At 36.3% G+C, this 15,367-nt stretch overlaps 1 pseudogene across 1 annotated transcript in view; it reads right to left on the bottom strand.

Moving 5' to 3' along the window:
* Positions 1–8,593, bottom strand: part of LOC144979709 (tetratricopeptide repeat protein 16-like) — a 21,510-nt pseudogene extending 12,917 nt beyond the window's left edge. Inside the window, exons 1-8 of the transcript XR_013646757.1 lie at positions 8,108–8,593; positions 6,837–7,036; positions 5,850–5,978; positions 5,301–5,449; positions 4,719–4,863; positions 3,700–3,890; positions 2,624–2,753; positions 1,279–1,493 (exon numbers count right to left, since the gene is read on the bottom strand). The product of XR_013646757.1 is annotated as a tetratricopeptide repeat protein 16-like (transcript). The remainder of the gene's footprint in view (positions 1–1,278; positions 1,494–2,623; positions 2,754–3,699; positions 3,891–4,718; positions 4,864–5,300; positions 5,450–5,849; positions 5,979–6,836; positions 7,037–8,107) is intronic.
* Between the last annotated feature and the right edge of the window lie 6,774 nt (positions 8,594–15,367).

The raw sequence follows: 15,367 nt of genomic DNA, 5'->3' as shown, positions 1-15,367 counted from the left end.
GCAATTGTGACACACCACCTCAAAACAGTTTCTTGTTTAGGTTATTCAAATGATAAAACTTGAAATAATTTATCAAAATTGTGAAATTTGGGTGAAGATTTATCGAGGAAAGTAAGCATAAATTCAAAAAGTACAGAAAATATAAATGATTTCTGAATATTTGTTTGCCCTGCTGCTAGAAATTGAATCTATAGCCAAAGACGGAAATTTGGGGTTAAGTCCTATTTAATATGGCAGAGAATAAATATCATTTCTTACATTGGAAAAAAAACAAAAACTCGGAGATTATATTTATCATTTTCATTACAAATTCCCTTTTTGGTTCACTTTTTAACTTTAGTTTAAAAAACAACAACGACAATGCATGTTTATATCGAGGATTTCTGTAGTTTGACACTGCTAATTGTGACCAATCACCTCTAAACAGTATTAGATCGGTGTAAACAAGATGCCGAATGGTGACTTTAAAGTAAGAAATACTTTTAGTACCTACAAGCACTTTTATAATATCTATCTGTGCCTATACTTAGTCATGATTATAGTCAGAGTCGTAATCAACTGGAATGCAGGATCTCATGTGCCTCTATCTTTGTCCTTATAAAAATATAAACTAAAAAAAAAATGTATAATCATTAGGTAATTATTCACTCCTCAGTCCAGTGGTATGGTCTGCAAGTGTCTTACCCAAGGATGCTATGATAAAACAAAGGTTTTGTAATCGTATCACTTATCTCTCAACAATGACCATTATAGATTCTGTTAGTAAAGCCAAAGTTGAATAACAGTTACTGCAATCTTAATGGTAAAGAAAAGAGCTGAGGTCAGATTAGAAGACGGCGTGTTTGGCATCCATTGATTCAGCAGTAAATGCCATCTTACCTTGTGACAAAGGTCAAGCAATGTTAAGAATCGTCAGTGATTGGATGGGGAACCGTGATTGTAAAACTCTGGCTGGTTTAGTTGCTGTGAAGACACTTTACACACATTACCCCACTCGACTCAGGTGAGGTCCTCAATTAGTACCCGGCTATAAGCAATGATGGAAATAGTAAGAGTACTAGTACAACAATGTACCCAAAAAAAAACACCCTACAGGTGACCTTCACTGTATTAAATGGAATCTTGGTGTCATGTGACCTTCCCAGGAATGAATATATAAACATTGTGAAGAGTGCTTAGCATGGTAAACCCATGGAATTGCCTTGGATTAAAGAGCAAGTTTATCTTTTATTTCATAATACTATCTACTCAGCCCCTGCCTGTGAAGGATTAATCTACCTCAATACATGGAAATCCGCCACGGAAGGATCTGTTTCAATAGCAATGGAGATTTTATTGAGTGCTTCCCTATGCTTTCCAGCTATGTTCAGATTCATGGACTGTATCTTGTTGACATTTGCCCGATTGGTCACCTCACTCATCATCCTCCTGGCCTCCGCATGGTCGGGGTCCAGAATGAGAGCGTCTTTCACGTCGTAGTAGCACAAGGTAGTCTGATAAACAAAAATATAACATGGAATAGAAGCTCTAATTTTATTTACAAAGACAAATGTGTGCTTATTTGGCAAAATCCGTCGGATGTCGCACAACCTAGTTTTGAGATATAAGCAAATTAAGGTAAAAAGTTGTTATCTGCACGATTAATGTTTTTTCACTTCATCGTTTTTATTATCCATCCAATTACATTCTCACGAAAGATTGTATAATTTGAAGCTTATTGATAATTTGATTTAACTGTTTTCTGAGCTCTATCGAAGCGTTATAAATATGTATGTTTTGTCTTTAAAAGTAAGCAATTTTCTCCGCTAAAATGTTTTTGGACCTTCACTCTTCAGATGTGAATAAGTTCAGCCTTAATTGAGACAATTACAAAATTCAAACTGCATTGTATCCAGAAATAGTTCCTCTATTGAAATATGAAATAATACAGGATTCGAATTTTTCCGATATCCGACAGTTTTGCCGTATCACTGCACAAATGATGTGGACATTTCGGGTTTCCCCCTTGTCAACAAAATACAATGATAAGACGCTATAGATAAAGAAGAAATGAGAGGATGGTGTTGTTGAAAGGAATTAACAAAACAATAATCAAGGTTTTCTGTGAAAAACAAAAGCAAGTGAGAGAAAAAATGACTTAAATCGTATCTTTGTGGACAGAGGATTGGAGATTCTTTTTTGCAGATGCAGGAATAATTGTCATGAGGGATTAAATAAATAAAAATCAAAAGAGTGTAGTTTTAACTGGAAAAAAAAATTAAACAAGAGTAAACAAAAAATATTATAACGCATCGTCTTTATCGTGCAAAGGACAAACAGATGGCACAGTTTGAAATGAAAGAAACACTTACATAATTGTATATAACTTATAATAGATCAGATGAGGGGTACAGAGATAGAGTAGACAAATGAAAAATAAAAGAACATATTTTGCAAAGAAATAATCTCTACGCTATACAATTTTTAAAAAATTAGTCTTTAAGATCCATAAGGAAAATATAGGAGCAGAACAAATTGATTTGGGAGAAATTTTCTTTTCTTTTTTTTTTTTGGGGGGGGGTGGTATAACTGTAACTTAATGTTTTTGTAATGCTAAGGTTGAAACTAATTCAGTTGCTCTTACATTTTTAAACATTTCGTGTAAATGAGCTCTCATAATATAAAGATCAGGGTTGTCTTGATCAGTCTCCAGTCGTTTATTGACAAGAGCCAAACACTCTCCGTGTCTTTGTAAGGCTGCAAGACAAGATATACTGGGGAGTCAAGGAATAATAGGTAGTTAGGGCCTAGTCAATCAAAATTTAATCTAGTTAACGAGTTACAATTAAAAGGAGATCAATAATAATAATATAATAATAATAATAATAATAATTATAATAATAATAATAAATAAATAAAAAAATAAAAAAATAAAAATAATAATAATAATAATAATAATAATAATAATAATAATAATAATAATAATAATAATAATATTAATAATAAAAATAAAAATAATTATTATAATAATGATTATAATAATAATAATAATAATAATAATAATAATAATAATAATAATAATAATAATAATAATAATAATAATAATAATAATAATAATAATAATAATAATAATAATAATAATAATAATAATAATAATAATAATAATAATAATAATAATAATTGTTATGGTCTGTTTATCATTCAGATAACGTATTGGTAATAAAAAATAATTCAGTAATAGATAAGGCATTTTACAAGTGTTAGTGAGTATCTGCCTATAAGCAGAGGTGAACAGTGTAATATGGTACCCTATCGACACAGGCACTGTATGAAAAATAAATAAAAGATTTGGTTCTGCAAGGCTTGTTGGGGAGGGGCGGGGAGAGAGAGATAAAATATTGTGAGGTGTATTGAGCATGGTGAAATCATGATACAATTTAAGTATGCTTATTTAACAACCTTTTCATGACTTGTTACAGAACTGAACGCTGTACAATTCTAAGAGGTTATTTTCAATCAGAGAAGTAATTCATCTTGATGTCAACAAATGGCTTAAAGGACTGAGAGGTGAGAGGGGGTAGGATTGTCATGGCCCCAACTGAGGAAGATAGCCCAGAACTGGGTGCGCTAGAAGACCATAGTTGCAGTTCCATGTCCTGACAGGGACCATGAGAATTAAGTAAGTAAACAAATGACTATGAAAAATCAAATAGTGAATACCTTCTAATGTGATATCCAACATTATCGGGCACCATTTCGGAGGCCCTGGAGAAAGACTCTAAGGCTTCTGGGTAAAGTCTCTGATCGAATAACGTCTGTCCATGGAAGTAGTATAGGAACGCTAGACGAGAATAGAATGCCTCATTTCTGGGCTCCAGTAGGCATGCTTTCTTGTAGTTCAAAATGGCAGACTTGAAAGTGAAATGTTTAAAAATAAAAAAAGTATAAAATCTCAGTACATGTATCTAAGTTTTGACGGTAAAAAGAAATGTTGGTGGCAGTCAACCCAAGACTGTGGCAACATAAACATGCAAATACATTGTTGCCATAGACAATAATCATTATAGTAATAATAATGGACATCATTATTGTGATACAAACCATAACGATAACATCATCCCACATCACACAAATGTTGAGGGATTTGATATGTTGCATTGCATTGGTTTGAGAGTATTTCATTACACCAAAGAAAACCCAGCACTTTGGGTTATCGGATTTGTAAATAAATGCATTTTGGTCATAAACATTTTTGGATCTTTAAAAGATTTTAAAGCAATGTTTTATAAAATGATTCTGATCCACAACAAAAATGTTTCAATCTTCAGTGCGCCTATACGGTCTTGTGTTATGACACTCATCTTCAGATTGGAAGGTCCTAGGTTCAAGTCTGAGCGACACATAGTTAATCCTTGTAAAAGGCTCTTAACTCACATTCTCTCACTATACTCAAGCATAAACTGAGTACCTGGACATTAACAGCATTGTCTCTGTCTGAGAAACTGTAATATCGCCTAACAGGCGCCATGTCTCACCAATGTGTTAAGTGCTGCTGTTAGCTAGTTACCCCCTGTAAAGCGCTTTGAGCATGTTAAGTGGAAATTGCGCTATACAAAAGCTCAAGTTTTTTGGGGCTTTTTTTTGGGGGGGGGGGGTTTGGAGGTGGGGGGGGGGGGGATAAGTTTATCGATCTTTATGATAAAGATTTTTTAGTTTAACAATATTACCCTGTTTAGTACCTGAAAATCGCAGAGTTGAATGTAGGCTTCACCCCTTTCAACATAAAAAATGGGGTCATCTGTTTTCAGATTGATGGCTTTACTCAGGCAGGTGATGATCCCTACTAAATTCTTGTCCTTCTTCATTTCAAGAGCTTTTTGGTAGCTTAAAATGGGGAAAATTGACAGTATTCATTATTCAGGTCAATCTAATTTTTAAATATACAATTGTAAACACTCAAGACATTGGACGAAATATGTTGTCTTTTATTAAGACAGACAATTTACTGAGTGTGTATGTTTGTGTGTGTGTGTGTGTGTGTGTGTGTGTGTGTGCTGTGTGTGAGTGTATAAACTGCACGAGTGTGTAAATACTGTATATGTGTGTATGTGTATGTAAATATTGTATGTGTGTGTTAAAATACAATTGTTTTTGTTATTGGCTGAAGAAGGGGTTTGGGCCCAAAACATTCAGAGTTTGGTATTTTGTTGGGGTTTTTTTTTCGAAGCTGTTGTAATCATTTTTGTTCATTACTTTTTACATTCACAGCTTCTAGCAGCTTATTAACACTTGGACTATGTGAACTTTCGGTTTCTACTTACTGTTCATATGATCTTTCTGACACAATTTTGGTGAGTGCCACAGATCTCTGTTTGACTGAGCCATTCCATATGTTAGAAAATAACCCCTGACTTCGTAGTTTGGCTCCTTCTAACGTTTCCTCATCAACTGCAGTAGAAAATACTCCTTCCTGTAAAAATGTGAGTGGAAAAACCATACATTACACAGGCTGAATTGACGTTAGTTCAAATTTTTTTTTTCATTAAAATGTATGTGAAGTTGTAATGTGTTTTAATTGGTTTTCTGGGGTGATTGAGTAGAGAGAAAGGGATGATATGGTATGAGAGAGCATAATGTGAGAATTCTAAAGAAGAATGGAAGAATAATGATGGTGATGATGATAATGATGATGGTGATGGTGGTGATGATAATAAAGATGATGATGATGATGAAGGTGATGGCGATTGTGGTGGTTACAGTCATATTATATTCAGTTTACTTGGTAATTTACATGAACTAGATGTTGATGATAATGAAATGATGATGATAACCATAGTGATGGCGATGATAACTTTAAATTTATGACTTACCTGTTCCGTTGAACCAGTTTGTTCACTCAGGTCTTGGTTCTCCCGAGATATTGTAGTTGACTGAGCAGCATAACTTCCACTTCCTAAATATGTAGTATCTCTTGGATCAGACTCTCCATCTGCTACTCGCTGTAAAACAGAAAACAAAATAAACGTTATATTATGCTAAGGGTTTTTTAAATTTAATGTTGTTCTTTAGAGATATAGGACCCAAGGAGCCAGAGTTTTCCTCAGTTTCTATAGCATTATCCAGATACTAAAAATTTCTTGCTATCCTTTGGATACAAGCTACTTCATCTTAAAATATTTTCTGCTAGATGTTATTGCCTCATTTACCCACTTACTACTTGGTGGACTGAAGAAATTGTGTGAAAAATATTTTTACATAGTGCCTACTATCAATGTGCTGAGTTGCTGGTTCGAACCCTTTCAGACCTAATTTCTATTGCATTGTATGTCCAAAGTCGTGATGGTACAACTATAGCCACATTGGATGACGAGCAAAAGGGCCGGGTTGGTGTATATAACTTCAGTTTGTCATAAAGATAAGTTGGTTGACATGTGATAAGACATTTGAAGCACAATATCAGAACTTTGTATTCTATTTGGTCCTTAACTAGAAGCCAATGAAGCTTTTTTAGCAGAGGTGATGCATGATGTCCTTGCTGCGGTTAAGGTCAATTCTTTATGGCCTGAGTATTCCCTCGCTGGTGCTCTTTAAAATGAGAGCATTGCAATGGTCAACTTTCAAAAGAACCAATGATTTAATCAAGGTTTTTATCACATCCGTATGTAGTTTCTACAAAATATATAACACAAAACATATTTCAAATATTATCAAAAGTGGCCAAATGTTACTAACAATAGTATATGAAATCAATGATAAATTGCTTGTTGCACAAAGATTGCAAAACCAAAATAACCTCTTTTAGTTACATTGATTTCCTTTCACTGATATAATTATGAATTTTTTTACAAAGGCGTTACCATTCCAGATCCAAGATCCGATTCTTCTGCCATTTGTTCTGATTTTGAATCTTCCTCTGCAATGGCCAACAACATCTCCTTATCAGATGAACGACTTTTAGCTGACTGTCTGCGGCTGAATGAATGTTCAAGGACGGGATAAAACTGGTGAATGTTTACCTCCCCTGGATCCTTATGATAATCTTCCTCTTCTGTGACAGCTGTTAAAATAAATGTGAGTTTGTAAATAATCATTACTTATTGCTTCTGTGAAAGTTCAGTCACTATTTACTTGTTTAACTTTATGGATTTAAACCTCCAAAACTAAAGAAAAGAATGTTTGGGTGGCTGGGCATTTTCAAAGAAAAATAAAGAAACAAAACTGTATGTACTTGTAAGATAAAAAATCACCAGGAAAGGACGCTAAACTCTATCAATTTAAAGTGGCATTCTTACAACTTTTAAAAGTTCATTTCGTTTGTTTAAAAGATTTATAATCACCAAAGGAACAAATCAAATCAAATTAAAGATAAAAGAACAAAAGAACTCTAAAGACGTGAGCAATTTTGAGATTTTTTAAAGACCTCAAACGTAGTTTCAATATCATAAGGGAGAGTGGGGAGAAGTGGGCCACTAAAAACGATTTTCCAAACATTTTAAAATTGATCTGCCGTGAAAAGAAAGGAATAAACTCTTTTTGTAACCTGTCCGTACAGCTTTTATATTGGATAAAAACCAGTCGAGACATAAAACCTAATGGAAATATAAAATTACAAGGTGTGGATATTTTGGGGTTTTTTAAATATTTTTTTTTGGGGGGGGGGGTGTATTTTGTTTTTGTTTTGTTTTTTGTTTGGGTGAGAGGGGGTGTTTTTTTTTGTTTATTGTTTATGTTTGTTTGCTTTTTGTTTGTTTTAGTTTTGTTTTATTGTTTGTTTGTTTTTGTTTTATTGGGTTTTTTGTTGTTTTTTTTATAATTTTTTTTTTTTTTTTGCAATGCTTTAAATTGGAGTGAAGTGGACAGGAGATGGGATAACGTGGACCAGGGCAGGGATAAGAGGGCCATTAATATGTTATAAGGGTACTATTATTAAAAGGTTCACACATTTATATGTTTGAGCAATGTAAACCGACGAAAATTTTCCATTTTGTGGAAAATAAAGATAATTCATTACATTTTTTTAAAAATATATAGGCCCCTATTCTTAAAACAGATTTGATTCAACAATTTCAACATAGTATCAGTTTGGTCATGTTGGCTATAAACTCTTCAAAGCGAAATTCATACAAACCTTGTTGATGAGATTCGGTGTCCAAAGGTGTCTGAGTCGAATCTCTCCCAAAAATGCTGTCAAAATCGGAAGTCTCAGCGGATTCCAACATTCTTGGATGCAAAGAGTGAGGGGTGGGACCTGTTGTCTTTGTTGGTGAGCTTTGTGATCCATCGGATGGAGGTTTCTCAGAGTGCTCCGATAACTCGGAGGGCGATACCGTGGAAGTCATTGTTATTTTTTGGTCTGTTTCCCGACGAATGCCTACTCACACTATCTTTACAATACAACTCCGATTGATTCCAAAGTCTGCTTCTCTGTTCTGTTGTTATAAATTGTAAGAATGGACACAGTATTCATATATGTTTCAAATAAAATGAAAAACAAAAACAAAATAGTAACTATACATCAACCCATCTTATTGCAATATTTCCCTCCACCATCGGATGTGTTTACAATAGTTGCCGCCATATTGTTAGTTGACTGAATTTCCATGGATAAAAGCAGCTCCGCAGTGAAGAAAACTCCGGTGCTTATACAGAGGAGTTGCTCATTATTTATCTTTTATTTCCCCATAAAAATTTACCATTATATTCATGTTTTTAATTTTTGCAGAAGGCGTTGGGTCTTTGCAGATTATATAAATAGCTTTACATTAGTTCATAAATTCAATATGATTTCTTCGTTGACTTTCTTCGTCACTTCGTCACTTAATGTTTTCGTTGTGTTTTTAAGTGTTTTTTTATTGTTGACATTTTTGTTTTTACCTTACGATACATCGGGATGATGATGGCAAATAATTAATTTATAAGCATCTTCAAATAATATGTTCTTTTCTCTTGGTGATATAACAGCATCCGCGGACACATGAGAAGCTTTCTCGTGTGCTTAGAAGATAGTTTTGATAGAAGGCAATGTCACGAGTGTAAGAGAGACGATCCATGTTTTACTCTTAACTGTATGAATGTTTGTATTGATTATGCCCCTTGTATATAAACGAGAGTTGAATAAAGTGAGTTCCAGTTCAGTCTTGAGTATGCTGTCGAAAACATCGTGTTTAACGTTCCTTTTTTCAGCCTCTCGTTCATTACTAAAATATGAGAGCATCACTGCTATGGCAGCATAATCTGTTTGGAGCAACATGTAGGTACGTCGGTTCTGCGATTTTTATAGTATTATGTTGGTAGATCACTATCACCACAATATCGTACATCAATGGGACTTCCAAATTACAGGCCCGTCTCCGATAACAAGATTGAAATGTGATCAACAGTGTCAATCTGGTCTTAAGTCAGGGTGAAGAAGATCACGGAAAGTCAAGTTAAAGTGAAAAATATCAGAAGAAGAAACCTTTTTCATTCTCCTCAATAAAACACATTACTCAAACCCGGCGTCTACTTATTTGCAGGTCTGATAACCCGAATTTTTATGGACTCATTGTTGTAGTGGAAATACTCTCAAACCAACACAGAATACTCTCCGTTACAACAATGTTAAAATAAGCCCATAAATGCATCAGACTATCAGATCTGTAAATGTGTGTACGGTGCTTAAACTTCAAATTACATTGCTTTGTTGTTTGGGTTTTTTTTAAAGTTAAAATAAAATTGTCAGCTATTGGAGCGGAGCTTATCCCGGTTTCTATAGCGTGAAATGAGCAACAGCAATACCTTGATACCTTGATACCTCTTCTTCGGGTTGAAGGCTATGCCTGTAATACCCGTTCTGCACTATCTCTGATATATCTACGCGCACCTGCATGGTTGGGGCGGAGCTGGTAACGCTTGTAATGCCAGTGTTTGTCTAACTTGTCTTTGAACTCATTCACTGTCCTCGCTTTAATTACATCTTCTGGAAGGCTGTTCCAGTTATCTGTCACTCTGAGTCCAAAGGAGCATTTTCTTACATTTAATCTGGCCTGTCTTTTTTTTAATTTGTCGCTATGTCCTCTCGTTCTATTAAATGTGTCTCTGGTAGTATTTGCTCTCTATCTACTCTATCTTTCTCGTTTATTATCTTATTCTCCTCTTTGTCTTCTGTAGTACAATGATGGTAGTTTGAGATGCCTCAGTCTATCTTCATATGGTAGATGCTTCAAATCTGAACAAAGCTTCGTTGCTCTCCTTTGTACCCTTTCAATTTTATCCATGTCACCGACATGCTGTGATATCCTCGGTGCATTACCATATTCAAGTGATGGTCGTACCAGAGCAGTGTAGAGCCGCCTAATAATATCATTATTTCTGCTGGTGAATGTCCTTTTAATAATTCCGAGAGTTCTGTTTGCTCTATTTATTGCACAGTTGACATGATGGTGGAAGGATAGTCTGTTGTCTACATTCACTCCTAAATCCTTATCTACTTCTGTTTCCCCTAGCTGCTGGTACACTCCGTTATCGTCTCTCATTCTGTATGTGTGCTTTGGATTTTTGTAACCAAGATGCATTACGCTGCATTTGCTTGCATTAAACTTTAACAGCCACTTGTCTGACCAGTCTGATAATTTGTCGATATCATCTTGTATAGTATGTCGGTCACTTTCTGTTCTTACAGGTCCAAACAACTTTGTATCGTCAGCAAATATTCTGATCACGTTTTTTACAACATCAGGTAGATCATTGATGAATACCACGAATAATACTGGACCCAGAACACTCCCCTGTGGAATGCCGCTGGTGACATCCGACCACTGTGATGTGTGCCCGTTCAGTGAGACTCTCTGTTTTCTGTCGTGCAGGAAGTTAGATATCCATTCGTTTATCTTTCCTCTGATGCCATAGCTATGTAGTTTTTGAATGAGCCTTTCATGGGGTACAGTGTCAAATGCCTTTTTAAAGTCGAGGTATACCGCATCCATCGGTTCTCCCCTATCCAATGCGTCTGTCCATTCATCAATGCAGGTAATTAGTTGTGTTATGCATGATCTCCGAGGCACGAAGCCATGTTGCTCATCACAGAACAGATTGTTTGTGACCATATGCTCCATCACATGTTCCTTAATTATTGCCTCCATCACTTTGCACGGAACTGCTGTCAGACTCACAGGTCGATAATTGCCAGGAGTGTTTCTATCACCTTTTTTAAATATTGGAGTAACCTGTCCAAGTTTCCATTGTTGTGGCAAGTTCCCGTTGTGTAACGACGTTGTGAATATGATTTGAAGCGGTGTGGCAATTTCATTCGCAATTTCCCTTAGCACTCGAGGGTGGAGTCCATCAGGTCCTGCCGATTTGCCTGGGTTAAGCTTCATAATATTTTTCAGTATGTCTTCTTTCTTTATAACTATACTGACAAGTGCCTCGCTGTAATGTCTTGTCTCCAATGCTGGCACATGGTTAGTGTCCTCATGTGTAAATACACCACAGAAGAATTTGTTCAATATTTCTGCTTTTATAATGTCCTCGTTTTGCAGGTCTCCATTACTGTCCCGCAGATCACCTACCCCGCTTCTTATTGTTGTTCTCGATTGGGTGTATTTCCAAAAGGCTTTTGGGTTTTCTTGGATCTCATTTGAAATACTCTCCTCAAAATCGCTCTTAAGCTTCCTTGTGTAACTTCTCGGTGTATTTCTGGCGTCACAATACAACCTGTAATCAAGGCTATTTCTGGTCTGAAGGTATCTTTGCCATGATCTGTCTTTAGTCTTGATAAGTCTAAACCCTTCTTTGTTCATATATAGATTTCTTTTTCTCTTTCTTTTAGTGTCGTTAGCCTTGTGCACAGGTATGTATTGCTTCATCGCGGATTCTAATATATTCTGGAAAGTGTCCCAATCCTCTTGCTCACTGCATTCATTAAGTGTATGGGCCCAGTCTATGCCACCAAGATATTGTCTCATTCCTCTGTAGTCCCCTTTGTCATATTTGTACTTCACGGTTTTACTTTCAATTGCCTGTGTTTGACATGTATAATCGAATATGATGGTACAATGATCACTGCTGCCCACTGGGGCCAGATACTGGGTGTTATTCACAACATTCTCCTCGGATGTTAACACTAAATCTAGTACTGATGGTTGTTGGTCCCCCCTATATCGTGTTGGTCTTTCGATATGTTGTGTTAAGAAACAGTCCATGAGGCATTCTGTAAATAAATCACTGTCTGAACCTTCAACTGTAGCTGCACATTCCTCCCAGTTTATATGGGATAATTAAAGTCCCCAACAATTACTAGGCGCTCTGGGATCATATCTACTATGGCACGTAACATATTTTCCAGGTTTCTATTATTTTCATAGGTGCTTGACGGACTACGATATATGCATCCAAACAGAGTTTATGATTGTTTCCAAGAGAAACGTTAGCCCAAACACATTCAGAAAAGTATTGTGTACTTGTACATTTGAATTCCGCCACGCTAAGTTTAGTGGAAAAATATATACAGATTCCTCTCCCATCCATTTCTAAATTATGAATTGGGGTGTGATAACCCTCAATACATATCTCTGCCTCTGTGAGGGTGGTTTTACTTTACTTCGGTTTTACTTCTGTCAAGGCAACAATGTCAGGTTCATGATCTTCAATAAGCTGCAGCAAATCGGGCATCTTTGTGGTTATTACGTCTACATTAGTTAATAAAATCCTTAACCCACCTCGAACAAAACTTTGGTTAATTCTAACAATATTTACAGGTGAATAACAATTTAAATTAGGTTTATGTACAATTTGTCTGTTCTCCAGTGGTTTCTGAGCTAGAGATGATCCTGAGGCTTCCCTTGGACAACTCTGTTGTTGCGGATGACCCAGTTTTCCTCTTTGCCTTCTGCTCTTGATTCTTGGTTTTTTCTCTTCCGCTCTACTAGTAGTTTCTTCCATTCCTCTCGTTCTAAAGGGGTCCTGTCCTTGTTTACATAGATTGTATTGAGAGTTTCAATCTCCCTGAGTTTCCTCCCGATCCTTAAGATTCTAGTGGCATCTTCTTCACTTGTTGTTTGTATCCTGAGGGGTCTTGCCGATGTCGATTCCTTCTTTCCTAGGCGAGTGGGATTGGTAAAGGGAACTTTAATGCCCACTTGGTCCAGTATATCACTCACTGTCCTGAGGTCATCGCTTTTCACCTGCTTTGGGTCCTCGGCAGAGCTTTCGGCCAAATTGTAGAAAATAATGTTTAGCCTTCTTTCTTGCCTATCCTGCACCTCTTTGACTGTTAGCTCTACATATTCAGAAGGATGTTTGACTACTCTCTCCTCCAAGGATTGCACCTTCTTACCTAGGTCTTCATTTGATTCATCCACCTCCTTAAGTTTCTCTGAAACTCGTGCTTCGAGTGCGCCAAAATTTTCTTCTAGGGCGTCTTGTCTGGCCGATAGGCGTTGTAGCCCTGACATAAATCCACTGGCAAACCTATTACATTTCTTGCAGTACCAGTGTAGGCCCTGTGTTTTGTCGGCTTCTGCATCCTGTATTGCTTTGTATAGTGAGTCACTAACTCCTTCACAAGAAGTGTGGTGCCACAGCTCACACATGTCACATTTTAATGCATGATCATTCTTCCCAACATCTCTGTCACACTTTCCACAATTTGTGTCCTCTTTCCTCGAATCCTTTCTAGATTGTCTCGTGGACGTTTTGCTGCTTCTATCTGAACTCATATTAGTAATGTAACAGTTACAGTTAAAGTCCTGCGTTACAGTTACAGATTAGTCGGCTATCCTTATCCTTATCTTTTTTTATCACTCAACTTTCGCTCTCTTTCTCCCTGTTGTCTCTTCCTTTCCCTCTTTCTCACTCCTCTCTCACCTTTTGTCGTAACAATCAGTAGGATTCTCTTTCAATCTACCTTCTACAGCCACTCCTCTTGTTGGGCCTCGATCCTTTTGATGTTAAGCTACCACACTTCCAGGAATTCCTATGCGGTCACTTTTTGTTTACCGTAACTATTTGGAAACAAAATGGCTACCACAGTTCCCGCCAAAGTCGACGGAGAAAGTCTTAAATTATTCTTAAATTGTTCACATCAGCATCCAAGTCAGGTCAAATTTCTTCGATCTGAACGTTTCAATGATGAATTCCAATGAACCAAAACATGAATTAGGCACGAATTTGTTGTAAAAATTCGAATAATGATGAACTTGGTAAAGAGACAAAAACACAAGCAACTCCCGCCCCGCGCGTGCGTACCGATTATGGCTTGCTACGCTTTGGATAGGATGATATACTATCGCTAAATACTTTCCACCAAATCTAACAGACACAGCTACCCAATCACTGCTGGTGGACAGGAAGAGAAAAAATGATCGACTTTATCCGGGATCAACCTTGGTCCCTTTACGTTTGAAATAAGCTGCTTGAGGTTTGAACGCTGCTCGCCTAGGTTACCAGTCTAACAGATAAACCACTACGCCACACGGCGACTTGTATTATGGCAATTTAAAATCATGCCGTTCTTTATATATATATATATTTTTTTTCAAGCTAATGAATGATTTTTTTTATCTCGTTTTTATTTGGTGTTTTAAAATGTTGGTCTTTATATTTGTATTTTATTATCAAACCCATCATCATAAATAGATGCTGCTTTGTGGATTTAGCTGGAGTGACCCTATTTTGTGAGTCTTCGTGGAGACTGGATTGGAAAACTGAACTGACCTAAGTCGCTCTCGCATTGGTTGTTTGTTTTGTTTTCAAGGGTTTTACGGCGCTTATGACACATAATTTTGGTAATTTCAGCGCCAATAAAAAGAAAGAAAATTGGACAGTGAAATAATTCTAGAATTACAAGTATAGGTACTCAAGACAAAATAAGACAAAGGGAAATCGTTCAAATAGGGAACATAGGTAAATTCCAAGAGCATACCATCAGTGTACATAGTTTGAGATCATCTAAAAGTCTCATCGATACACCAGCACAGGATCCCACTGAGAGGAAACACTCAAATGTTTACAGAATATTATATCTAAAATAGAAACATAACTAACAATACATAACAGAGAGATGATTCACGAGCGAAAAAATTCATCTCCCAAAACTAATACTAAGCATTTGACTATTTATTTCCCTCCCAGCTAAGGACTGCAGCAAGGGCCAGGACAAAGCTACACAATCCCAATCCAAGATAAAGATAATAATAGTAGCAACTTGGAAAAACAGATAAAAGGGTATAGAAGACACATTAAGTGACCTCCTACCCACCATGGGAGGTCAAAGGACCCAGCCCAACTCCCTTTGGTTGAAGGTTTGTTTCGTTTGTTTTTAAAGGTTTGACGGCCCTTGCAACACATTAAGGTCATATTAGCGCCAGTAAAAAGGAAGAAAATGAGATAGTTAAACGTTCTAGAATTA

The sequence above is a fragment of the Berghia stephanieae genome, chromosome 9 (assembly GCF_034508935.2).
Source record: "Berghia stephanieae isolate SIO BIC M18660-M18661 chromosome 9, UCSD_Bste_1.3, whole genome shotgun sequence".
NCBI classification, from domain to species: Eukaryota; Metazoa; Mollusca; class Gastropoda; order Nudibranchia; family Aeolidiidae; genus Berghia; species Berghia stephanieae.
This window is presented reverse-complemented; position numbering and strand designations above follow the sequence as displayed.